This window comes from Sycon ciliatum, chromosome 9 (assembly GCF_964019385.1).
Source record: "Sycon ciliatum chromosome 9, ocSycCili1.1, whole genome shotgun sequence".
Classification (NCBI taxonomy): Eukaryota; Metazoa; Porifera; class Calcarea; order Leucosolenida; family Sycettidae; genus Sycon; species Sycon ciliatum.
The window spans coordinates 1,916,147-1,943,345 of NC_088651.1; the positions used below are offsets into that span (position 1 = coordinate 1,916,147).

Consider the following 27,199-nt stretch of genomic DNA (forward strand, 5'->3'; position numbering starts at 1 on the left):
GTGGCATAATCAAAAGCATAATTTGACGATTGGCCGAGCATAGTCCACCAATGGCTAACTGTGATGAAAAGAGGAGTTTTTTAAAATTGAAGATTAACTAATGGAAGGCAATCAAGTGTTCGAGTGTTCGAGCGATAAATAATCATAGTACGCGCTCATTGGTGGAGAAACACACCACACAGGCGACGAAAATCTTACGCGGAATACTGATGCCAATGGAAAGTACATGTACATGTATGTTGTTTACTCAAGTCTGTGGACAGCAACTAAACTGTTTCGCTCTGTTAGAGCTCATCAGCACAGCTCAGAGGCCCGAAGCGCAGCTCTTCGCTATGAAATACGTTTCCGTAAAGCAAAGCATTTTTATAAAGAGCTGCAAACCCCGCCAAGAGTGCTCGAAATGCTCCAAGAGCAGTGAACGTTGCACAAGGACATTGCAACATCATAATAATAAAAAAAAACATACATGTACTTTCCATTGGCATCAGTATTCCGCGTAAGATTTTCGTCGCCTGTGTGGCGTGTTTCTCCACCAATAAGGGGGGGGGCGGGGGGCGGGGGCGGGGGGGGGGCGGTAGGGGGAAGTTTCAGCACCTAACAGCATGCATGTGTGGATCACACTATCAGCAGCAAAACACACAAAAAAGCAAATAATGAGAGATAAATTAGTCCTCATTGTGGCTGTATTTAAAGCTGCTGTCGCCAAAACGCTTGCTTCTGACTTCTCACATCAGTCAGTATTGTGCTAGCTGTTGCACCTTCTGACTACACAACATTTTACTTATAACTGTTAGTGTTGGTGTTAGTGTTGGACAGAAACTACGGATAACATGTAACATTTTGCTCCTTTCTTTCGAAATGAAATACTTTTACCTCAATTTCTGTAGCACAATACTTCGAAGTAGTTGTTAGCTATGACAGAACATTTGCAATATCAACTTTAGTCACAGGTGTCTTACCGGGATTTCTCTGGCATCGTTGTACTTCTGCCTTAGGTTCATACAGGGTTACGGTTTTAGATAAGACTTGCTGGGTTGCAAAACATGTCTTGTAACATGCTATCAACCACATTGCGTACTGGGTTGGACTTGGAAATCTCCAGTATCGTTGAACGTGCTGTACTTCGGGCTGTCCCATTTAGTAGGCGAAGAACAAGGAAGGACAATTAGTCGGCGCTCTGTTGTTATAACAATACTGACACGGAAGACGTGGCGTCAGGTTCAGAACTTACCATCATGGTCTTTGGAAGATATGTTTCCTATAACTTCACAATGAACTCTCCGCAGTAATGAGCGCTGTTCAGTCAACGAAACAACTTTTAATTGAAAAGCACGTTCAGCACATCCACCAGCGACACTGACTCACGCTGCTATCTGGTGTTGACGAGGTATTTTTCGTGCTGGAAACTGAGCGTGTATGTAAGTTTGTATCCCTGGGGATGGTTTGGTCTTGACAGCACTATAATTGTAGGTGGTGCTCCTGTGCTCCTCAGGCAAAATCTTCTTCAGCCTACTCCAGCTTAACTGATGTGGGGCGAATTCCCCGAAACACTGTGTGTTGAGCAGGGAGTGTTGCTTTCTTGCAGGTTTACCGAGTCGAAGGTTAGATGGACGTCTTGTGTGCTCTGGATGGCAGTCGTGAGTCAGTCAAGTGAGAATTCAAGTCGGCAGGAAAAGTGAGAGCTCCCACGTAGGGGGCGCCACACAACTCACCAAGTATTGCCGATGTCCCACCAACCACTTCTTCACACTTATAATACTATGGTAAATGTCACTTACAATAATAGAGAGCGAGTTGCAACAGTCCACCATGGGCATGGTTCATTTACGCCCCTGATTTTCTCCGCCTCCGAGATGCTTGGCAGGGAATGTTCGGTGATCCTATCGCCGCAGGCGAATGCTCTTCGCAGTGGGCTGCAGGCTGCGGGCTGGTCGGCAGTAACTATCTGCCTCTGGTAACCATGGTAACATACATGATTGGCAGTAGTAGTCACTCGTTGCCATAACAACACGCCCTGATAATAGTGATTACATTTGAATGCGTAGAGTTCTTTGTCCATTGGCATTGTTGTTCTTGCATTTTGCTGACTGTACTAACAACTTTGTGTCGAGTAGATCCTATAGACTTAGACACGGTGCTAGTCACATTACGTGATTAACCCTTTGGCGTCCAGGGTTCGATTTCGAAATATGGGCAACTATGGGCAACAAGTAACAGTATCCGGTCAGTTAGCGCGTGACGTTTCGTCGTCAGGCATTTCGAGGTGGTCAATTCAATGAGTGAAAATTTGCGACTGTGTGGGTTCGCAGCTTGATTTTTCACCGCACATCCGGCGGGTACATTTAATCGAAGTTACATTCTCACCGCAGCCCCTGTCGTCGAAGATTACTGAAAAAGCAGTAAACTGGATGCGACATCCTTTCTCTTGGTGACTCAATCATTGACCCTTATACGGATCTTACTGGCCTAACTTCGCGAGGCAAACCTAAACTAGTCAAGGATGGGTATGCCTACATGCAAGACAGGCATGGAAGAGACGAAACTGTTTATTGGAGATGCGAAAAGAGAGACGAGCTGTCCTGCAAAGACCGGATGAAGACAGAGAGTGACAAGATAACAGCGTTCAGTGGCAGCCACAACCACGCGCCCGACCCAACCCTACGTAGTCAAGGCCCTGACTGATCCCCCTTGATTTAGGCAAAGGCCTGTGGAGAATGCATAAATTATAACAAAATAAAACAAAATACAAATCTAAGGTCAAAAGCCGCTACGAGTCAAGACTCTTTCCACCAGATCGTTGCGGAGGCTACTGGGAAGTGGCTGTTGTTGTTGTTGTTGTAGAAGTATATTTAACGTCGCACCACAAACAGGCGATTTCGCCTCCTTTGATACATGTGGACGTGGCTACGGGAACGGTGGTGATCTTACCTTCTTCCACAGCTCTGAACCGAACAGTTAGCAGAGCCCGGACTGCTCATCACCAGCCTAGCAGACGAAGAGCGCATCGCAGCGTCGGCGACAATTACCCGCAAGTTATGCAGCTCTGACCCGAAAAAGCCGTATGTCAATCGTGACTGGAACCTTCTTCACGCAGACCAAAGATGACGATGAGCCAGCCACTCATCTTCCTCCCAACTGCATTAGTTTTACAACGGTGTCATCTCTATTCGTTTGAGCAAAGAGGGAATTTGAAACTATACGTTTCGGTCTATCGCTGCTTGTCATCAATTGCTAGCCCCCTCCTTCAGTCACTGTTTCTCCTGCTTTCAGTTGGCCCGCACACAAATGCTCGTACTCGTGGCCAGGATACAGCTGCCTTAGTATTACCTATTGTACATATTGGTTATGGACAGCGCTCAGTTTCTTTTCAGGCATCCACACGGTTTTCGACCAGTCGACGGCAAAGAAATGTCACTCGCCTTAATGGTTTTCGGCATACTGGCCTAGAACCAACAGAGTTCTGGCTAGCCTCCCCCCCCCCCTTTCACACGTGCTACATGTCCCTGTCCCAGCCATGAGCGCGATGTCGTTATCACCTGACCTTATTATCACTTTTGTCACTTAGGGTCTGCCACGTTTCTATGCAGAATGAGCGCAATTGCGCCAATTTAGCCCTATAAAGATCAGTCTATTCTTATTGTTCTTTCATTCAACACCATTATGCCTCCACTGATGAGCTCAGGAGGAGCGAAACAGCTGTCTGGAGGGTCATTGTCAATATGAATCTATATACCGGCATTGTCCTCGCTATGGTGATGGTGATGTGAGTGCAGAGTTTGGATCGGCCAAGAGCGCAATGTGGTGGTGGTGGTGTGGTGCATTGGATTCAATAGTAATAATCTGTTGTTTTTACGTGTATTTTTCTGTTTAAGTTCAGCAGTTGCGGAGGAAGCAGCATAATCAGTAGAAGCATCGTGTTAGGAATGGTAGTGCAGCTGAGGCCTCCAGCTCTGCAACATAGGGCGTGAAGCAGTAGCAAAAACATCTTCTGCACGAGCGAGCCGTTCAGACCAGGTTTGTAAACATCTGTGTGGTGTTTCTTTCTGCCGCGGTGCTCTTTGTTGCTTCATTATCGTGGGTTCCCTTCGGAGTGTAGACGAGAAATATTATTAATGATCTGTGTGACGTGTCGCAAAAGGGTTTTCTGCCTGATTTTCTTCTTCTAAATAATAATATGATCAGAGTATAAATCCGTTGATCCCCGAGCTGCAGAGAGTGCTCAATGTCAGAGACAGAGCTTAGTACATGGCAGACTCAGCGGAGGACGTTCAGGTTGGTTGTAACTCTGAGTTTCATGCCGCTAGGCAATCTTGGCCCGCGCCAGCTTTCTCCCCATACCTCACACCAGATTCAGCGCTAAATCTGTTTATGCTTGTGGCCCTATGTGTTTATAAGCATACTGTTGGGTAGACCCGAGTATCAGTTGTCTGATGATTGCCTAGCGGCATGAAACTAGAGTTACAACCAACCTGAACGTCCTCCGCTGAGTCTGCTATGATCTAGGTGCATGTATATTCCTGGGTATAAAATCATCGAAATTCCTCCCTGAGAGGAGAGGGGTGCATCAGTGTGTTGTATCTGACCCTAGTTTCTCTGAGTTTCTCTAGGTTAAGTCATTGGGGAAAGGCTGAGGTCTCGCAATGTTTCTATGTTAAAAAATGATGTCCTTGGTTATTAGTCCATCCGCCACGTCTCAGCAAAGGCTGCTTTCGGAGAAGGTGATGCACTGAAGCTCATAGTAAACGCCCTTTGGCACACTACCTCATGAGGCCCCATTGAATACGAATCCGTTTACTGGACATTGCCAATGCATGCCAGGATAGTCGAACTGGGTCGAATACCTTTGCCCGATTTTGAAATTCCGTTCACCATTACATTTATCTCATCAATAATTCTCTCGAGCCGCTCAGCAGAATCCGTGCACACTTGAGCACGTGAAAGACATGCATGCATGTTGACCGAGTCCCGTACAATCCAAACATTTTGAAGATCTTGCTGAAGGATCAGTACAAGTTCAAAGTTTGAAGCTCATTACATTCGGAGAAAGACGGTGTGGGCGAATTGTTTTTATTTCAATCCAAGTGAGCAACAGAAACCATCAAAAAGAAGGCATAAAGCAACAGCAAATGAAGGTATGCGAGAAACATCCAATTTTCTAAAAAGAAAAAGAAAAACGGTGTAGTGCGGCGTATTGTCATTAGGATAGTTGCTTGAACGTGCTATTGAGAATAGGTACAAGAAGGAATGTCTTAAGCTAGATTTCTACATACAGCGCTGTTTCAACTACTAATACCAAGAGTCCATAAACAAGACTAAGACTAAGAGCGTGCAACGCGCGATAGGGTCTTGTCACGCCTCGTTTTCAACATTACGTCATTTTCATGTACATTTTCATAGCGAATGTCGCGGCCTGCACAGCGCGCCCAGCTACATGGAAATGACGTAATGTTGAAAACGAGTCGTGACAGACATCTATGTGGCGTTGCACACTCTTGTTTATGGACTCTTGCTAATACTATAGCTAGTATAGGTCTCATCAGTGAAGGTTGAAAGTAACGAATGTCTAGAGTTTTATATACCGGTACCAGATAGATTTGGGGTCTATAAAGAACGCATACTGAATCGATCGTTCTTGTCGCCAGGTGAGCTTGAAACGTGCTGAACACCACCACTATACTCGTCTTCTGAGGATCTACATCAAACATATTGATAGCCAAGAGAAGCGCATGTAGAGATAGGCATACCGTATTTTCCGGCGTGTAATCCGCATCAGTAAAAAATAAAAATATTATTTAAAAAAGGCGCAAGTGCTTCATGTGCTATAATAAGAGTAATAAATAAGAAGAAATGGTGTAGGGAAAAATATGGATTCAAACAAGTTTTCGTACAACACTCATTAGGAATCGTCGTTGTACTAAAGGACACTGAAACAAAAATTGAACTATTATAGAATATCTAAGTTCGAGAAACAACACTAAGAGCAACAACAGTGAACTTTACAAGTGTGAATTTTAACAATCAAAGCGAGAAATGAACAAAGGAGAAAGGAAGGAAAGACAACGTGATAACACATAACAGCAGTACATTACACCGAGAACATTAACGGCCAAGCTTGGCCGCACTAAACACGATATAATAATAATAATAATAAAACAGGTCGCGTAATGAAGCAGCATAACGATAGATGCGCAAAGTCATGATGCCTGGTCCGCTTCTGTCCTGGGTTCACTACCCCGTACATTGCAGCCGCGAGCAAAACCAGCTCAGGCTGAGAATTCCCTCCGTGATCGCTCGTCCAAAGCGCGCATTCTGAGCTATATAAAATTAAAAAATTTCACAGTTCTAACTCTGCCAAAGGCCGAGTTTTCCGCATCCAAAGGAACGCCACCATCCTCTTGGATCAAGGTGCAGATGCAGCTCCTAATCGGTGGGAGGTCAGGAGATCAGACCCAGCCCAAAGCGGTCAAAGACCGAAAATCCCATTCATCCATTATAAACACCTTTTCCACTGAGAAGTTCCTCCCACAAGTCCTTGTCGTCCCAGGTAAAGTGTATTGGATACCCGTCTGTGATGTTGCTGGACACATCCATTGCCATTGGCTTTTGGAGTACCTCCTGCGCTAATGCCGTCTCCAACTCCGACACCTTAGAGTCTGATATGCCATCGCCAACATGAGACAGTCGGTCTAACGTTACAAGCTTCACACTTCTTCAAGTTCTTGTCACACGCCGCACTGTCATGGACAAGGCAGCATTCTTTGGTGGCATTGGTCGACCACTTGTAGCTGCGTATACCACATCTTGACCGAAAGACACCAATTGTAATGCGTCACCGAGTGGTCTAGGAGGCACACACAAGAAAACTGATGGACAAATAGGTTCTTCGGCTCAACCTCCGCGGAAAAGGTTTTATAGCCAGCGATAAGAGTTCTGAGAAGTAACGCCTACTAACGGATGTTGAGGAAGATACTAGGAAGACAAAAATACGAGCTAGTGTGCAGTGTACGTAAGTAAGCGCAGTAGATGTGAACGTGTTAGTGTGTGGGTGATGAGACATGTCAACCGAATGTACAATGTACATGACGTGAGGGCTAAATAGACTTTACGTACATGCAGGATTGTACATTGTCTACCAGCAAGGTAGGGATACTAGTACTACACCAATCATTTGCTGGAGATGGTTGGGCACTTGGAGACGCTTTCCAAATGTGTGCCATGCTGCTCGCATACATCAAGGCCATCGATGATATCTATATTTTATTTTACACAAGAGAGAGTTTGGAAGCTTTGTCACAACTCCGAGTTTCACGTATCTCTACGATCATCAGGCAACTGATGGATCCAAAACGGGCAGCCAGAACATAAGGGGGAGCAAGGTGGGAAATTCCGAGGGGTGTCATAGGCGACGCGTATCATAGCGCAAGAGTCAGGTGCAGGCGTGAAGTTTTGCCAAGTCTTCAGACTTGGGGCTATGCAGCAGTAGTTCCGGCATGAATGTATTTTATTTTATTTATTTCTGCACCTCTTAGCATATCGAGACAGCCGAATGAATTCAGGAGAGGGTGAAAACAACCACGGATGAAGAGAAAAATGAAAATGGAAGCACGTACATAAATGGGGATTGAATAGCGAATCAGAAACAAACTGGCTGGAAGCTAACTGTAAGATCAGAGACGCAGGCAAGGGAAGAGCAGGCATGCACTTGTTGACTTTATCCCGCTATGAATTTGGAAAGCTGCGTCGAACACGTTAAGGTGGTCAGTGTCCGGCTCATGAAAGATCTCTGATGTCAAATCACATCATCAGCAGAACCTTTTTTCTTGTGGGCAGTGCGTACTGCAGTATCGAAAACATTGAGCAGCAGGCTTTTGCTGTGCATGCTGGATGCAATAACTGGTTCACACTCCGTTCTAGAGGATCTGACAAAATTGACTCTCGCTCCAAAGTGAGAAAGAATCCGCCGCTTCAACAGCGATGTCCAATACCGAAATCCTTCAGCTTGTCTGTGTACATTAGTGTTAGTTTGGCCATCCTCAGAGCGACAATTACCTCTTGTTGGAACAACTTCTTCTCGGGGAAACCCATGAGCCAGCTTTCTGCGTCCTGATTATGGTGTCTTTTGGGCTGCCTTGTCAAGCCTGGCCTTTCTCGCCTTCAGTGATGATGGCTGGGTTAAGTTAGCATAGCGACCACTGTGATATGTGAGGCCAGCAGCAACGCAATTCGTCCTGCTTTGTACGTGCAAGAGGACTTTCTTTGCCAGTTCATCATGTTCCGCTTTAACCCTCGTAAGTTCCGACGGCTGTTCTCCAGCCGAGAATTCACTGAAGAGAATTAATCTGTCAGTAGAACAATTCGGCCTTCTTTTCTGCTTTTGGCAACAAAACGGGCACTGGTCTTTCTCAACCTTGCTCTGACCACTTCTTGTCACATGTCTTTTAGCTAATGGTTCAGGGCTTTCATCGGGAGACAGGTTCGAGTCAGGTTCACTGGCCGGAAATGATGCAATGCTGGCTACTCTCGAAGCTGCTCCGTGTTTGGCTTCTTTCCTTCTTGTGTGTGTGTATTTCTGGTAGCACTCTCTATGGTACCACTTTGTTGTGGGTCAGATCAACTCCCTTCTCACTGCATGAGGTGCTGCATCTGCGGCTTGATCCTTAGAGGGTGGTGGCAAAAAAGGCCTCTTTTACGGGCAAACAGAATACAATTGACAGTGGCATGGCGAATGATTAGAACACAACACCAAAAAATGAAAACAATTGTATGTGTGAAAAAACGCAAAAACGAGAAACAAAAAAACAAAAAACAAAAAAACACCAAAAACAAAAACAAACAAAAAACAAACAAAAAACAAAAACCAGGAAAATACAAGGGCACTGTCCTGCCCACCATCGTCTCCAAAACCTCACAGCCGGCCCTCCGAGATTGCCAACTCTCGCAATGCATTCACAGGACGGTGATATGACGATCGAGCACCGCGGATGCACATGATCGCCGACCGCAACAATGCAAACGCCAGTCGACACCGGACATATGTCATTGTCTGGGCATACAACTTCGTGTCCCCGCTCGAAATGAGGCCACACAGGCGCTTAACAAATCTGGAGCACTCTGGCGCACAACAACCGGCCGTGGTGAAAACTAGTGGAGTAAATGTCCCACGGTCCACATTGATGATGCGCTCAGCATACTGCAGCTTCTTCTTCCTCTCATGCTCCGCCAACAGTTTGTCGAGAGGTTTGGTGGCATAGGACGGAGCATCGGGATGAAAAACCCGGACATCCAGGAAAGCATTCTGTGCCCTGGTCCACAGCCCTCGAGCCCGGATATCAGCGCGAGCATCGTTGGCGGTGATAGTTGAGGCTGCCAGAAACACCTCTCCCGAAACCGGAGCAAGCTGAGGCTCGACAGCGACATCCGAGCTAACTTCAGTAAGTAAGTCGGCAAGAATATCGCGAACTTCATTGTGCCGAATGGTGGAGAAACCGCCAGTAGGGCAACACATGGCATGGGCCGGACTAAACGGTTGGCCACAAGAGCAGGTAGTAGGCACATCAACCAATGCCCAGTCATACCGCAACGCCACCGCATCCCTGAAATCTCCCTTCGACAGATGATATCCGTGTTCTCTGATAGGCAGTGTGTTGAGCCAGCTAGAGACACCTCGGGAGGACAAATGCTCCAAACGACGCGACATATCCGCCGACGCCGACTGCCGCAGCTGGCGGAACTCAGCCTCACTTGCTGTGCCGCGTTGTCTGGCAAAATCCCTCTTGGCTGTCATAGCATCTTGCCGAACACGTTCCGGTGCTTGCTTGGTCCATGATGTGTTGTTCTGTTGCAGAATCTCACTAACCTGGGCTGCTGTCATTGCTCTGGAAGCGTCGCGCTCTGTCCCGCTCATGCTGTGAAAGTGTGGAATGGCCATTCCCCCGAAACGAGTCGGCAGCCTGAGCATCACCAAATCCTCCGTGGTGAATGCATCTCGACCAGTTGCAGCCGGCAAGAACTCAGTTTCGATTACCTTGTCCAACGCTGATACTGCGTCCTCCGGAATGGGAACCGTACGAAAGAGGTAGACCCAACAACCCCGCAGGCCATGAGTCAAAGCTGCATAAGCCGCGTGAGGCTCTGTGCTGGCAAACTTTGCTAATGTGCGTAGCTCCTTGCACCAATCATCAACCCTCTCCCTCACGTGGCTGGCAACATCATCAGGCTCTCCGATGTATGAGCCCAGATATTTAGTGCTGCCGGTGACAATGCGGACACCGGTGCCTTCAAACAGATGTGAAGCCTCCTCCTCCAATGCGGGCTTCACGAGAAGAGGGTGGTGGCTGTCCTGCGGGTGCGGAAAACTCGCTCTCGACCCGAGTCTCACGCGAACTGTGAATTCTGCTCTATGGTACCAACCCTTCCAAGGACCATTCTAGTCTGCGTGGCCCTTTGCGCAAAGAAACTTCCCAGTTTCATCCTGTTATAGTCTGGCGCAGGACACAAGAAGACACCAGCTGGCTTCACTGAATTCAGTGACACCTGCATCCCCTTATTCCCTGTCGTGCAACAATGCCTTAGGGAAATCCTTTTAAAAATATTCTTGTAATAAAAATTAATACAAGTAGTACGAAATAGAGGTTGCGACTTCGGCGATGATTTCAGTGTGGGAGCAAACCCATTCCTTAACAAAATACAATTACAATGATAAAGGCAAGATTCTCAAGTCAGGTTGGTTCGCTTACTAGGTTTTGCCCCCCCCCCCCCGTTTGTAGCCTCACGGGGACTAGGTGATCCGTTACAGTGCATACTAGGCAGTGTGCTCTGCGTGTGTGCGCTTGAATGGGCATGTGGAGGTGGGTGGGTGTGTGGGTGTGTTACATCACTTACATGTACAATCATTGTTAGATTGACAGAATGAAACAAGGTGGAGGACACTGTGTTCGGAAACAGTGACCTTACTTATATCATCAACAATCATGTACATCTGTGAAAAAGCATCTTATACGGGCAATTACAGAACATCATAATAATTATATTATCACTGGCCTGGAACAAAAACTAACGAAAAAGCAAAATAACTTTCTTGGAGACAAGTTACGTTATAATGTCCACTAACACCACCAGTTACTAAACAATCAACTCGTGCGATAGCATGACATTGACCAACGGTACTAACGTCCTGCTGGAGTGCGCATCCAAGATGTGCTAGAGCTGTTAGCCAGTTAGTTGTAGAACGTCAGTACCGTCGGTCAGTGTTTTTGTTTGTTTCTTTTATTTGAATTCGTTTAGAGCACAGGCGATTCTGCCTTCTCACCAGAGAAAAAAACCTCCGGTTTCTGCTAAGAACGAATATAATATTATGAGAGAAGGAAATATTAAAAAGAATCATAACATGATAATTCCAAAGCACAAAGTTTGTATATAATTCAAATGGGTGTGTGTATGTGTAAGCATGCAGTGAAGAAAACACCGAGAAAACATGCAGTAATGTGTAGGGATGCCGAGCAAGGTGGTTACAAATTACAATTAATTCTGTTCAGAGCCAGTTTAAAGGCAACCGCCGCACTGTGGAGGCGAATATCGCTGGGAAGGGCATTCCAAAGAGTGCTTCCCACAAATGTCAATGACTGACGACCGGAAGGTCCAGGAAGGAAAGGCACTTGCAGTAGCCGCTGCTCCTGTCCTGGAGTAATTCGGCGATCATCCCGGGATGCTTGGCCTGTGTTAGCCATCAACTGAAAGTAGGTGCAGAAAAGAGGACTTGCAAGATCATGTAGGCAACGGAAAACAAAAAACAAAACCTTGTCGTGCAATGTTATCGCATGAGCCGATTGTTCAGTAACTGGTGGTGTTAGTTGACATCAGTTTTCGGACATTCTCTTCATATGAAATACAAGCAACCAGAACCAATGAAACATAGGGATTAGTAGCATCACAAGATTGGTAACCATGACAACTAGGTGATAAATTTAGCGAAGAATTTATGCACAAGGGGTGATAAGAAAAAGGGAAAGAGAGAAAGAGAAGGTGAGAAGTGAGGCAAGAGGAACTAAAACACACACACAAAACTGGTTCATGAATTTTGCAGTCCATATTGCTGATGATGGTGAAGAATAGCTTGAGATTTGTAGTTCTTTCCCTAAAATGCAATATGAATTTATTTTTGTAACGAAAAGAAAAATGAAACTTTACCGTGCGTGAACGCGTGCATGTGTGTGCCAGTGTGTGCACATGTGCAAGAGTGTTCTAATACATACCTGCCTTGATTTGCTCAATGTCTCACTCTGAACTGGTGCGCATGTCATATTTCGGAATTGTGCTTTCATGCTTGTCCATGTATGATGCCTTTACGATAGAGCGACAGCAAACTATGCAGTGTTCAGCCACTCAAACTCGAAATGGCGAGGACTCCCCAAGGATCTCTCTGAATGAGACACCTTTGTACGTAGGTGTTGATGATGACAAGTATGCGTCAACGGTCGATGGTTTTGAGCAGGTTAGTTTGTTCTTTGTTCTCAGAGGGTAAGCAGCAGATATCAGTCTGTTTATCAATGAAGCAATTCCACCTACACCACATGTGCTCTGTGGCCGACCTCATCACACCAGCAACTCGACTCCAAGTCTAGTATATTTTTCAGGTGTGTTTATCGGGTGTTAGCGGCCGTCGTGAGTTCCCTTCGGGAACGGATACGATAATTTACTTTCTTTTTTTTAGTATATGTTTCACCCAGCTAGGGAGCATCTGTAAACTTCAAATCGTTTTAGGTTTTCTGTGGCACTAATTCCAGTAATTTCGCAGTACAAACCTGTAGTGCTTTGGCTTTCATGCAGTTCCCCACAACTTCACCCTCCAGCCGATCTCAATACGTTGCCTCAGAACACCATCAGTAAAGCGACACACCAGTGCTCAGTTTCTTCGAAAAGTGGTTTCGAGTATTTAAAAAACTCTCGTAAGTGACAGTAAATACTTATTGCTGAATGAAGATGGTCAAAATCTAAAGGAAAATAAAAAGGGACCAAGGAACTACAACTAAAAGTACAAGTTACGCTATACTGTCCAATAACACCACCAGTTATTGTACAATCAGCTCTTGCGATAATAGTTATATTGTTAGCTGATTGTCGAGTAACTGGTGTTGGTGGTGTCGTTGTTGAATTAAATTTAAAGTCGCAGCACACAGGCGATGGCGCCCTGTGAACAGTATAGCGTAGAATTTAGTTCCTTGGTCCTTTTTCTTCCCTTACATTCTTCCTCGGCTCTCCATCCGAGGCATGATGAATATCGCCCTTGTTACCGAAGGGAGGAAGCATGATGCACGGGTCTGAGGCGCGACAATTAGGCCTAATGAAAAGAACCTAAAACAGTTAGCACATCATTGAGCAAGGTGATACTGACATTCAACGACCTGACGCTTAGCTGAATCACGACTGGAATGCGCAAGTGGCGTCCAGACTATGATTATGACATCACCATTTCCGGACTGTTTACTTAGACCGGAGAAGTCGGGACTTTCCCTTGCCATCAGCGGCCTTCCTGTGACATGCCCGGTGGAACCGGTCCGGGTGGTCAGGCCATGGCCGGACTAACGTTTTGACCATCAACTCATGTTTTAATACTGCTGGTTAGGTCAGGTATAAAATATAAAAAAAGTAAATTATCGTGTCCGTTCCCGAAGGGAACTCACGACGGCCGCTAAAACCCGAAAAACCCAGGTCAGGTATAGCCACCATAATTTTCACACTCCGAGAAAGACAGGTTTTGGGTGTGACCGGATCAATCAAAAGCGCCTTCCGCCGGTCCAGTGTGAACACCTCCATCCCACCACCTATAAGGCTCTCCTCCTGTTACCTTGATAAGTATCCAATTACTTTTGGAGAACCCCTCAAATAAAGTCTACCACAGATGAATGAATGTTTTTGGATAGAGCTGTTGACAGACTTGCGACACAGCTTCCAATCTCTCTTGTGTTCACAATTGGAAGGGAAATGATGCAGTGGAGTTGCAGACTAAAAGGATGAACGGTAACATGCCAGCAGATGCTGATGTGTTTGGCATACTTCCGTATAATTATGGTGCAACTCGTGCACCTGAGATTCATGCGCCTAGAGCTCCTGCTTCCTGATGCGCTCGTACACACTTTCCTTTGGTTTTCGCACACTTCATTGGAATGTAGTTCTTCGTCTGTTGTTCTCCTGGCCACGTATAACTGAACTCTGTCTGACACGACATGGCGCAGTGACAATCTTGTCCTGTAGTTTCTCATTCGGTCCACACTACCCTGGTTTCTAGTGTCTTACCTGCCTTTCGAGCCGAAGCCATCTGGACGACCTAAGACAGTTTGCTGCGGATCGCGATGAATGGCGGCAGATAATCTGAAGGAGTCGCCACAACTGCCGGATATTGACATACATAATGGACAGAGCTAGAGAACAGCAGAGGGAGCATGTATAGCACGGCTGTGCATATTGTACGCGTATCTGTGTTATTATTACTTATTACTTGTTGTTATTATTTCCTGACCTAGCCGCAGTGTAGCACTCCGTTGGAGGCGAATGGAAACAATAAATTATTGTAGACAATAGCCTAACATGATACCAGGGTGTAATACAAAGCAAAGAACGCTCGTGAAAAGAAGGACAAAATGTTACGAGTTATGACTAACTGTCCAACAACGTCCACCATCCGAGTTAAAGAACGCTCGGCAACAGCTGGTAGTGTGGAGTACCGCCAACGTTCAAGGGTGCACGTTGTGCTCAGTACTGGGTGCTACTGCTAGCAAGACAGAACGGGAGGCAAGCCTGTTTGAACTGGTGGTACTGGGTAGTGCCACGCACGTCGGATGGCAGGGTGTTACATAAAATGGACCCGCTCGCGGGTGGACGGTTATGGCCGGCTTTGGAGGAAGATCTGGGCCCCTGAAGGCCCAAGCTGCGTTGCGCGCACATTGCGCAGAGTGCTGGAACGCTCCAGAAGGACTTTCCAGTGAATTGCTTGCCCGACCATCCGAGCCACGCCAGATCATAACAAGGGCCTTTTCCTTGTGGAGCTCTTCGATGCCATACAGCTGCAGACGAGCAAGTAGAGGTTGGGCGCTCAGTTGTGCGAGGGGGCATATTGATTACAGCGCGTGCCGCACGGTTGTGCTGGAGGCGTGTTGTGAAATGATGTGTTGTTTTCCTGTGTGATGGTATTCCCCAAACTGTCTCGTCTAGTCGCGTGCAGGTGTGATATGAGCATGCGCGATTTTGTAGTCGGGAGTCCTTTTGTCAGTCTTCTTCTTCGTTCCTTTCAGTGTAGTCTTCATTTCCGCAACGTCAAAGTATATAATGTAACACAAACTAGGCTTGTCCTTTGTGTCCTGCGTCCCGGGGATAGGAATGGCTGTGATTCCGTAACAAGGTGCTGGCGAAACCCGCTGGTTTGGACCGGAGAATACGAGCGTGGTTAATTGTGTCAGGAACAATCGTTCACATGTAGTGTGTTGTTCGCTGAGTACTGGTAGAGTGCTGACGAAGCTTGCTGTTGTAACCTGGTAGTGGATGCCTCCTAGACTTAGGAACGCTCGAGGAAGGGGTAGCACACGGACAACTCCGCAGGCGGCTGGACATCGTGATCGTGACAGTGAATATTTGTTGACTCCTGTGAGTCCTGAGGATACATACATCGTATCCAGGCACAGTGAAGTCAGTGGTGGTTCTGATCATACCAGCGTTAGTAGTGCTAGTGGTGACAGTGTGTCTTCTGTCATCAGTGATATGTTGTCACTGAAGTTGGATGGCGTCGTGAAGCCGTATCGTCGTCGAGTGGACGACTTCGACATGTTCTGGTCGAAGTCTGAGGTACTGGTTGATATATCGGGTTGGACGAATGCAGAGCAACAGATGAAGCGGTTGCCGCTATTTTTGGGCGGTGAAGCGCTGGTCTTGTCGGAGGCAACCTGAGAACGCCACGGACCCTTAGAGCAAGTCTGGCATCACAACGGATTTCACATACTGTTCTCTGGACTTTCTTGGAAGGCAACGGCGGGCTCTCTAGAGAGCGCCCACCTTCTGCGAGACCTTCTTTACAGCATTGGTAAAGAGTTCATCAAAAAGTGGTTAAAGCGTTAGAAAGAACAAATTCTGCAGTCATCGCCACACTACAACGAAGTCATGTAAGTTTACCAGAATTAATTTTCTTGTCACATTCATCAGTGGAAAGTCGTGACTGAAGAGTAACCATGCTGAACAATGATTAAATATACATTCAATGATGTGTTACGAGAACAAAATACAGTGCCAAAATAGAAAGAGGGAAGGTGAGACAATAGCAGTGAAGTGAGAGCTAAGTGCAACGGTGGGTGAAAAACTAATAATTATAACGCTAAAACTGTGTAGTGAGACAAACAATCATGCTGTGCACCTACGAAAACAATTTTAACGCAACTACATGTTTCTTCTGCTTACAAAGATCAGGCTTATGCAAACGAATACAAACAGCCTCAAGTACTTTCAACTGACTAGCATACCGTGCACGACAAAGAACAGAAAAACTAAAATCATCATACACCTGCAGACACTTAGGGTGAGACAACAAGTGAAGAAAAACGGCAGACTTCTTACGATCACAATCACCATCTGATTCCTCGTCTCCAACAACCGCAATCTCGTCCTCCGTTTCATCTCCCAACTCGTCCTCAGTGTCGTCCTCCGTGTCATTCTCCTCATCAACACTGATCGGTCCCAGGCTCGTTTGACGTTGTTTAACCTCTGTTCGTTGACTCCTCCTTTGATCTTGATGGCAACTTGTTACCATTGTTGTTGTTGTTGTTGTTGCTGCTGCTGTTGTTAAATCTTGTGTTCCCAGTGTCCTCGCCGGTGCTTGATCTCCAGTACTGTAATAATTCATTGAATAATTAGCCGTTGATCGTCTAGGTCTTTGAATGTTGATTGTGTTACTTTCTTTGTTGAATTCCGTTCCCTTCAGCCTTCTTTCTCGTTGTTCACAATCAGTGCTTGCCTCATCCATATATGCACGTGCCACCGACACCACAGACTCAGCCCCAGCACCGCCGATGATAGATGTAGGTGGCGGTTCTGGGGGAGGCAACGGCAAAGACGGCGATGAGGGCATTACCTCATCACAGCGTCCACTTTGGTCTTGAGCTGAATGTTGTTGTGGTGTGTTATCTTGTGTTGTTATGGTGCATTGTGTTGTGGTGACAATATGCCCATTACCCGACTCCAAGGCTCTCGATACGGGTAATGGAGGCACTATTGCCGATGACGGAAATTGTGCTAACGATGGCTGTGGCCGAGGGTTCTTCAGTGGCCTGCCGCGTTTTGGTCGCAGTGCCCGTGCCGAGCCAGTCAGCATATGCAGTGGGACGTGCTGCTTGATACGTGCGTTCAGATGTTGAAGAGTCCTACCAACGTACCGACTACCGCATTGTCGGCACTCAAATTGGTATACCAATTTAGATGCAAGTTGGGTTGGTAGGACATCCTTCCTCACCGTGAACGCACGTACAGTTGTGAAAACGGGTACAAAATGTACCGCGTAGTAAGTTTGCTGTACAATTTTCCGTACCAAGCGACTCATGGATAATGAGAGGTTACCTTTCCAGGGGAGAGAAAGATACGTGGGACATTTGTCCGGGCCAAAACGTTTTTCCTTTTTATCCAGCCTTTCGCTCATGACGCGAACGCGTTTTTCCTTTTTATCCAGCCTTTCGCTCATGACGCGAACGCGGCAGGCCACTGAAGAACCCTCGGCCACAGCCATCGTTAGCACAATTTCCGTCATCGGCAATAGTGCCTCCATTACCCGTATCGAGAGCCTTGGAGTCGGGTAATGGGCATATTGTCACCACAACACAATGCACCATAACAACACAAGATAACACACCACAACAACATTCAGCTCAAGACCAAAGTGGACGCTGTGATGAGGTAATGCCCTCATCGCCGTCTTTGCCGTTGCCTCCCCCAGAACCGCCACCTACATCTATCATCGGCGGTGCTGGGGCTGAGTCTGTGGTGTCGGTGGCACGTGCATATATGGATGAGGCAAGCACTGATTGTGAACAACGAGAAAGAAGGCTGAAGGGAACGGAATTCAACAAAGAAAGTAACACAATCAACATTCAAAGACCTAGACGATCAACGGCTAATTATTCAATGAATTATTACAGTACTGGAGATCAAGCACCGGCGAGGACACTGGGAACACAAGATTTAACAACAGCAGCAGCAACAACAACAACAACAACAATGGTAACAAGTTGCCATCAAGATCAAAGGAGGAGTCAACGAACAGAGGTTAAACAACGTCAAACGAGCCTGGGACCGATCAGTGTTGATGAGGAGAATGACACGGAGGACGACACTGAGGACGAGTTGGGAGATGAAACGGAGGACGAGATTGCGGTTGTTGGAGACGAGGAATCAGATGGTGATTGTGATCGTAAGAAGTCTGCCGTTTTTCTTCACTTGTTGTCTCACCCTAAGTGTCTGCAGGTGTATGATGATTTTAGTTTTTCTGTTCTTTGTCGTGCACGGTATGCTAGTCAGTTGAAAGTACTTGAGGCTGTTTGTATTCGTTTGCATAAGCCTGATCTTTGTAAGCAGAAGAAACATGTAGTTGCGTTAAAATTGTTTTCGTAGGTGCACAGCATGATTGTTTGTCTCACTACACAGTTTTAGCGTTATAATTATTAGTTTTTCACCCACCGTTGCACTTAGCTCTCACTTCACTGCTATTGTCTCACCTTCCCTCTTTCTATTTTGGCACTGTATTTTGTTCTCGTAACACATCATTGAATGTATATTTAATCATTGTTCAGCATGGTTACTCTTCAGTCACGACTTTCCACTGATGAATGTGACAAGAAAATTAATTCTGGTAAACTTACATGACTTCGTTGTAGTGTGGCGATGACTGCAGAATTTGTTCTTTTTATTGCTATTATAAAATTGTTGTCTCCACGTCGATTATTTAAAGCGTTAGACTTTGCGATTTGTTAGACTTTCCGGTTTTACAGTATGGTGGTTGATACACGACTAGCAATATGGCGGAAAAAGCAAGCCTGCCCACATACGCTACCTGATGTGCCTGCCTGCTATGTGGGATACCAATAACCATGCATCGTGTGTATGTCGATTTGAACTATTGGAACAGTGTGAATCACCAGGAATCGTTGTTGTTGTGCAGGGGCAGCTTTACCGGCTATAGGGTCTTGGCTTCATTGCAACCCAAGCGGTCCACAGAAACAACAAAGTACTTTAAATATGCAGAGGGGGAGGGGGGGGGGAGGGGTAGATTACTGGGGACTACGGGGAAAGTATGCATATTAGACACCCTTAGCAAACAACGTTATGTTGTAACGGTATTATCGTAAGGGGGGAAATACCGTGATTTGGGCTCGACCTTTAGCAAGATGCACGCTATTTTTAGTACGCTGTTGCCACGAGAATAGCTTTTACTTCGCGCGGTACAACCATTTATGTCACCGGATACGCGATACAAGGTGACATTCGTACGGACTATGCAATATTTGGGCAAAAAACGTACCGTTGGTCACAACGATAAATCAGCCCCCATAACGTTTTTATGCTGCAGCTTCAACGCTATTTGGGTGATCTAGGTACGAGTACCGTAAAAATATAGTGTTACCGTTGTTTGCTAAGGTTGTCTAATATCAGAGAGTTTACACGATGTGAATGAAGGAGGGAACAGAGTTCGAGCTTTTTTCATCTTTTCTTCTTCTTTAGGGAGTAGTTGGGTGGACACAACCATTCCCAAAGCACTGCAAACCGAACCAATTCCTTTACGCACAACGTCTCGGCAAAATTGCCATTGCCGGGCACGATTTTTTTCTTTAGTTCTTCATAGCCCGTCCGTTGCCCACTCCCAGCGGGTAAGGCACAGGTGGACGTTGACCTTGTCTTTGAACGTCTGCAGTCCTTTTCTTGTTGGTGGGTTCAGCAGAACGTATTTCGGGACCTGGTTCCAGACCTGACCTGGCGTGATGTGCGCCTTGATCCGGAGACCATTGGTCGGGGGAGCGCACTTCACCTCACCGGCACAGCTCATTAGCACGTACACGCCCTTTGTAGTCTATGTTCTCTTGATGTTGTTGTTTTTATCTTCCATTCTATGATCTATGTAGGCACTTGTGTACTTTCATAAAAAATTATTAAAAAAACCCTCTACAACAGCGTCAGGGACGGACCGAAGGACATCATTCCGAGCTCTGAGCGGAAGAGTAGAGGTGAGCTGAAAGTGGTGTCGGGGATGTAGTAAAACCTGTCAAGGCGACCACTCGGATAAGGTGACCACCTGTCCTAGAAGACCACTGGAACCAGGACTAAGGGATGCTATTTCCAGTCAACTGACCCTGGATAAGGAGACCACCTGGTAACAGAGACCACATTTTGGAGGTCCCTAGAGCGGTCGTCTTAGACAGGTTTCTCTGTAGTTGTGTGCGTTAACTATGGTGTGATGTGTTGGTAGCTCAGGGTGTGAGAAGGGCGACGAGTATGTTTGGGACAGGTGAAAAGTGGAGCTTGTACAGAAAGTCCAGCACTCGTGAGGCTTTCTGCAGGACGCCGAGACGCTATGTGCCTTTAATAACCAATTGACTTGTATGAGCTGTGAAGGACAGGTGTTGGTCAAACAGCACATCCAGCAGCTTCAGCTGATCGACGTCCGGGACAACTGTGCTCTGGACTACAACCGGTGGGACGACGACTGTGTTGCGATGGTAAGAAATCGGGAGGAATTGAGACGTTGTACGTTCAAGCTTTTTGTGCCAGGCCATTCCCCAGTCTGCCAGCGCAACCTGGCGTACGTGAACATCTTCGGATACGGCGAAGAATTTGCACAATCAGTCAGGAGATAAGAATCTTAGAATCGCAATAAGGAGAACAAGTTTAACGGACATGTGGATAGTTTGTTTAAACGTTGTTAATGCGTGAAACAATAATTATGCAATAACTAAAGGAAAAGAAAGTGGACTACTAGTAGTGAAAATGATAATGAGGAAATATTCATTGAAATGGGCATGGGATAAACTTCATATTTCAGGTCAAAGGAGAAGTGAAGTGCCTGTCCGGTGTATCTGAGGAAAGATTCAATAGTAGCACTCGCCGTGTATCCGCACCTTTAATGCCAAGGAGGTATATTCGATTAAAAAACCAGTCTCAGTTATAAGCCATGGGCTTCATAAATGAAATGCCATTTGAAGTATGTTTTGTAAAAATGAAGGAAACAGGAAGGGTGAACGAGTGGGTTTAGATTGAAATTTCTGTGTGGTCTTTGACTTTTATGGCAAGGCATAGTGGGTGAGTCCTTTTGCATCTAAAATAGCGAGAAACGCGGCGGTGTTTCGAATATAAGACAATGGCTTTAAAGGCGCTGACATACCGAAAAGGAAAGTTACGAGTTTTGACTAACAGTCCACCAAAGTAATGAGAAATTAAAACTGATAATATACAGTCAGATAGTGCGACAACAAGGCGCAAAACTGACAGGGATGTTGACATTCAACGATCTCACACCTGGCTCCTTCACCACTCAATATCCCTGTCTGTTTCGTGCCGTGTTGTCCCACTATCTGACTGTATAAAATGATCTCGTTAACTTGGTGGACTGTTAGTCATAACTCGTCACTTATTGGTCCTTTCCTCTTTTTCTTTGAAAAGGTAGTAACTATACAGCTTCATGCACGTGTACTTTGACGTTCATGTACTTGTACAATTGTGCGTATGACCCGCGTGCATGATGCCATGCATGGTCTGCATGTACTGCCGTCATGACCGCTCTCGCACTGTACAGTCATAATCGTCATCGATCATAACGACTATCGATTTCATCCATAACGAGTGATATACGAGTAATCGGTGTACAGTGAAACCTGTCTAAGACGACTGCTCAAAGGACCTGCAAAATGTGGTCTCTGTTGCCAGGTGGTCTCCTTATCGAGGGTCATTTGACTGCAAATAGCATCCCTTGGTCCTGGTTACAGTGGTCTTCTGAGGCAGGTGGTCACCTTATCAAAGTGGTCGCCTTGACAGGTTGTACTGTAATAGTTTTGGTCCTACTAGCGACCAGCCTGGTACTACAGACCGCTTCGCCAGACACGGACGATATCACATTCATAATTATTATGTTTATGCAGTGCAAACCTCTAACTAAGGACCACCTGCCAATAAAGACTGCTTTCTCTGGCCCCAAGGGGTGGTCGTTAGTAAAAGGTTTTACTGTACTTAATTCAGAAATTTCAGTCAAACTGATGAGTTGAAGAGAAAAGGGAAAAATGGCTTCTATTCCCCTTTGACTATGCGTGTTGCATACTCCAGTCAAGTAATAATCATAAAAGAAGCAAAGAAGAGGCAAAGAAGAAGCCAAGAAAAAACTCACATGTTGAGCGAATAATATACAGAGAAAGGAGAGGAACCTTTGGGCTGTGTTCCTTTCCTTTCAAAGATTTGTTTAATAACCTACATGTACGTGTACGTGGAGACAATAGTTTGATTACAGCAAAAGAAGGATAAACTGCGCACTCATTCTAAACACACATCAAGGCAAAGTTTCTAGATTAGTTCCTTTTAAAACATTTTCCTGTAAAAATTCATCAATTGTATTTACATCACACGGTTGATACTAGACAAAAAATACCTCGTTTATAAAGAGAGAAGGTGCAAAAACTGTGAAAACAAGACGGACAGTGTGTTAAAGTGCGATATGTTGCACAAGAAATGTGTGAGAAACATTACAGCAGGAACAATCAACAACATGGACTACTGCTTGCCGTAGTTGCTGGGAAACTTTGTGCCGCTTCCCTCTTCTGGATTGCTGCGGATCTCCATGAGCCTGGATCGTGGGTCATACCATGCCTCATGCCTTCTTCTTCTGACAGTGGCAGCATACTCTTTGATTTGCCTTGCAATATTCTCCACAACATTCTTCGTGACACTCAAATAGAGTTAATGCTAGGGTAAACGCGCAGATGTCCAACTGCGGAAGTCTCTTCACAAAGAACTACTTCGAAGAAAGTTCTTCACCTTTTCAAAATAACTACTTGGTAGGAATGAGCACAGACAATTCTACGCAGCTACTATTTACATTGAGCAATGTCTGGCCTGGGGAGTGAGGTACTACGTGACATGCAATTGAGGTAGTAGTAACATTGTGTGTCATCATGGTGGAAGCGGCTTCCAAAAAGCAGCCAACCATTAGATTGCGGGAATAGCCTTAGTGGGACATGTACCTAACCTGGTATTGCAGCTGAAACCGGTTGAAGTTAATCATGCTGCCACGCTGACCAAATCCATAGGCCATAGCATTACATAGGGCTAAGGTCAGGATGCGGGGATAGCAGCTGATAAAACGAATGTGGTGTTACTTTTGAAAAGCACACCAAGCTCGGCTGCATGGCCTTTCCTGCTGCCTGACCGGGTAGAGGAGTTATCTCCCACGACTCCGCAGACTTCCGCCACACCATGTTATGTTCTACAATACCAGATAGTCCACAGATGCCTAGTTTGCTCCACCACCGGACTGCACAAGGGTATTTGCCAGCACGTACCCTACGGTACAGTTGCTCGTTTCACACCGTGTGTGAACGCCAACCATGTGACGGTCACCCCCTTGCTTCTTGTTGTCGTCAGCAAAAACAAGAACCTTTTAGCAGCTTTTCTGAGAGTTTCTCACAGAGCAGGGCTTTGTCGACTTCTCCAAGAAGCACATTCCATTCCGCCAACGTGGACGCTGAGATGGTTGTTCCCAATCCTGGTGGCGGAGATTGCTCCGTCAGTAGGAAATTGGTCCGCCATGGCGGATTTCTGGCTGCTGCTCATGATGCAGGCAAACTTCATGAACCTGGAACGTGCCGTGAATGGTGGCGTGCGCTCATCCTTGCCCTTGGCACCTGCCACCAGTGCATACTTTACAGTTGTGCTCGTTGTGGGTTCACCACTCGTGTCTTGTTTCTCGCTCCACATAATACTGGCACACACAGAGACATAGACAGCAATGGCCACAACACACAAAGTGAAGGGTAGTTGGCCTCAGCCAGATGTGAACCGGACAACGTGCGAAGCATGGAAGCAAGGACTCAGAGAGTATCTCAGTTGGAATAGGTGTTCAAGCGGATAGCTGAAATAGGCCATGATGCAGAACTACTTGGGACCGTCAGATTAATTTTCCAGGCACGAGCCAGCCGGGAAAAAACCCTCGCGCGGACGGACGCAGTAGAGAGGGAAAAAATCAGATGAATATCCCCAATGGCCCAATGGCGATTTGGCATCATGTAGGCATGGCAAGCACATCACAGTAAAAATTATTTAAAAAAGCAATAATAAAATACTCAGAAATGAAGGGTGGGAGGGCAGGGACTCTCGTGAGACTCAAAACTGACTGAAGAAGTCAGGAAAAGAAACGACAATAAAGGACACACCAGATGCCATATTTGAAACCGAAAATGTTGTGTACTGCGCCGGGCTCATCCCTATGATTGCCATTGCTACGACCTTAGACTTCAGACCATTCTTGATCTGCTTACCGCAAATCAGGTGATGTGGAGGGAAGTGCAATGGGCAGCCATTTTGAATGAAATTTGAATGCAAAAAAGCTCAAGCTCACTCTGTAATTTCTAATAGAGCAAATGCGTTAGTAGCAATGGTATTTCATTTTGCTTCGTCCAATGAACAGGTACCGATGCCTTCTCGCCAGACCAACGGTCTGGCTCCTACGAAAATGGAGACGTATTTATAGAAATGTAGAAAATGATGAAAGAAGACAAAGCAAAATGAACGTACACAGAGGGCAGCATGGGTGTGTGTGTGATAAAGAATATGGAAAAGAAACTGTCTAGAAAAGAAACGAAGCAAGGAACTAAATATCGACATGGATCAAGGAACTTTGGGTCATCGCTACTGCACAGAGATGAGGCTGTAACCTGGCAGGGAATTGTAAAACAAAATGAAATGGTTTACGGAATGTTTTGTTCCTTGACTGTAGACACGTGTCGAAAACTTTTGTATTTGTGTCTCTTCTCCTTTGATGCTCTCCTCCCTGCGTATAGAACAGTTTTCCTATGTTCTTCTCGGAGCAATGTAGGATTAAGCAGAGACGTCAGAAACAGCAACAGCAACAAAAACAGCAACAACAACAACAACAACAACAACAACAACAACAACAATCCCCTGTACAAGGCCCTTCATTACTTTAATTGCCTGCCCACCCAGCTTCGCGAAATCCCTTCTCGTACTCCCTTCAAATCCGACATATCCCTGCTGTTGCACAACTCTGTATGCTGGTGTAGCGACCACCCCTGCCCGTACACTTAAGTACGCAACTCTGTATGCTCGTGTGGCGACCACCCCTGCCCGTACACTTAAGTAGTCATTAACCCCTAGGCCCTGCCCACCCAATTCTTCCTCACTCTTTCTCCTTTCTTACACTATTATCTCTTATTGGCCACTGGCTATCGTGAGAATAAAGATTTGAAACAACAACAACAACAACAACAACAACAACAACAACAACAACAACAACAACAACAACATCAACATTTCGTCACCCCGACTAGGGCTGGCCAAACGCGCGGCTCCCAACAACATCTGCTGCAGCTTCCATCCAGAACTCATCCCGTGTCTCTTTCTGCTGCACGCGTTTGGAACAGTCTTCCACCTGATGCGAGAAACATCACGTCCCCTCTCCAGTTCAACTTCAAGGGTGTGTTGCACGCGTATTAATTGTGACTATTGTCTTACTGTAGCATGACAGCAACCCCCTCCCCTGTCTTGATTATGAGTACATGTACTAGTATGTAGTAATCCTGATGCTCTGATACATGCCGAGGCTAGCTGTATGCTCAGTCTCCGGCTAGCTGTATGCTCAGTCTCCGGCTAGCTGTATGCTCAGTCTCCGGCTAGCTGTATGCTCAGTCTCCGGCTAGCTGTATGCTCAGTCTATACATTCTTGATCTTATCTTCTTCTTTTTCCTTTCTCTTTTCTTTAAAATGTTTTACTGCCAGGGCTAGGAGTCGTCTTCATATAAGGAGGCAGATATGCCTGTTTGTTGTACAAGTACGACTTTAAATAATTCCAACCAACCAACCAATCAACCAACCAACAACTGGCCTACTCTCTTTTCCTGCTTTTAAAGTTAAACACATAGCGTTTGCTCTCTCAATCCACCACAATTACGCCCTGCCCCATATTCTAATACTCGTAACCCCAAATCGTGTCTATACAGGTTATAGCTTTCGGCACACTCGCACTTGGCATTTGCCAACTGCAAGAACCGACCGCTGCCTGGGTTCCCCTCTGTACAAATCTCTCCATTATTTCAATAGCCTCTCATCAACGTTACGCAAGATTCAATCACCAACTTTGTTTAAGCAACATATATCAACCCTGCTGCTCAATTCAATCTGCTCGTGCACGAGCCAGGCTCGCCCGTACATCTAATTTGATCACTGCTAGCCATGAAATTTCCGCATCATACTAATCTCATTATAATTTTTATCTCTTTTTGGCCGCATGCCATCGTGAGAGTAAAGATTTGAAACAACAACGACGAAGACGATGGCGACGAACCGACGGCTGCCTGGAGTCCCCTTAGTCCAAATCTCTCCATTATTTCAATGGCATCCCTTCAATGTTACGCGATATCCCATTGCTTTATAAGTTGCTAATCCCTTCCCACTTTGTATTCGTGCTCTTCATTTTATTTTTTCTCTCCTGCCGTGGTTGGTCTCACCCTCTACTCACTTCAACTGGCTGTCTTGACATGCCACGAGGTGCAGAAATAAATATATAATTATAGTTAATTACCAGTTCTGTGTAGGACAAATATCTCATCCCTGCTGCTAGACTCAATCTGTTCATGCACGAGCCACGCTCACCTGTATGCCTAGTTTGACTAATGCTATGCATGAATTCTCCTACACAAGCCATCCAAACCCTCCAGGTCATGTAAATCTCACTATTGTCTCTAATATTGGCCACAGGCCATCTTGAGAATAGATATTTGAATTTCGCTCAACTGCCTGCTTGTATGTATTCGGTCACCCAGTGGTGCTTCGCATATGACCTCTTTCCTGCCTGCTCCTTGGATAAACTAATGATAATTCTCTTTATTAGGAATGTTCCGATGGCTGGTCGCCTTTTAAGAGGTTCCTGCGTTGAAAGGTGTGCAATACTGCTCAATGAAAT

At 45.9% G+C, this 27,199-nt stretch overlaps 1 long non-coding RNA gene across 2 annotated transcripts; it reads left to right on the plus strand.

The window, feature by feature from the left end:
• Positions 1-3,593: 3,593 nt before the first annotated feature.
• On the plus strand, positions 3,594-25,126 carry LOC135825376 (uncharacterized). 2 transcript variants are annotated; one of them, XR_010555069.1, is made up of 4 exons: positions 3,594-3,763; positions 3,873-4,014; positions 12,351-12,490; positions 25,062-25,126. It is a non-coding gene; the product is annotated as an uncharacterized LOC135825376 (long non-coding RNA). The 2 variants fall into 2 exon arrangements; XR_010555068.1 differs by having other exon boundaries at positions 3,878-4,014.
• Positions 25,127-27,199: the final 2,073 nt, after the last annotated feature.